The following is a 1047-nucleotide window of genomic DNA, read 5'->3' as shown; positions in this document are numbered from 1 at the left end:
ATATATAGAGAGAGAGAGAGAGAGAGAGAGAGAGAGAGAGACTTTATTATGACCTATGATCATTTCAATGCAATATGCATGAGTCGATCTGGATATTGCATCAAAATGTTCATAGGTCATAATAAAGTCTTTACAATGGATCATCTTTTAGCTCTTATTTAAATCGATATACATGCAAAAACTCACATGTGAGTATTTTGCTACGTTTGATAACGGATACAATATTTTTACCAAATTTTGGTATAAATCTATAAATACATACACACACACACACACACATATATATATATATATATATATATATACTTTGAAGGTGTATGGCTTACTGATTACGATATTCAACTCACAATCATATGGTCGTGAGTTCAGTTCCCGGCAACACATTGTGTCCTTGAGCAAGTCACTCTGTTTCGCATTGCTCCAGTCCACTCAGGAGGCAAGAATGAGTAGTACCTGTAGTTCAAAGGGCCAGCCTTGTCATATTCCATGTCATGCTAAATCTCCCTGAGAACTCTATGTGAAGGGTACATGTGTTTGTGGAGTGTTCAGCCTTCTGCACGTTAACTTCATGAGCAGGCTGTTCCATTGATTGGATCAACTAGAACCCTCATTGTTTGTAACCAACAGAGTGCCAGCAATAAAAAAATTAAAGCTGCAAGACTATCACAAATCTGTTATATATATATATATATATATATAAAAATCAAAATAAGCAACACGGATTTTAAAGATGACTGCAGTACGCACGTTTCATGCTACTCCATTTATTTAAGTAATGCGAGCATTACATTAAATGCAATATGTAGAGCAATCTTCAGCTGCACAAAAATGTAGAAAATTACAGTGGAATAGTCATATTATAATTGTGGCAACATTTAAAATCCAAGTGGGAGGAAGAATAGCCTTGGCTATGTCATGATGGATTTTTATGTTGCTTATTTTGATTTTTTGATCACCTTGCTTTTAGAATGTTTTTTTTTGGATAATACCATACTATATTCTGGTGCCTAAACATAAGTACCATATTCAATTTTGAATCTAAATCTA

Source organism: Octopus bimaculoides, chromosome 16 (genome assembly GCF_001194135.2).
Source record: "Octopus bimaculoides isolate UCB-OBI-ISO-001 chromosome 16, ASM119413v2, whole genome shotgun sequence".
NCBI classification, from domain to species: domain Eukaryota; kingdom Metazoa; phylum Mollusca; class Cephalopoda; order Octopoda; family Octopodidae; genus Octopus; species Octopus bimaculoides.
Note: the sequence above shows the minus strand (reverse complement) of the source record.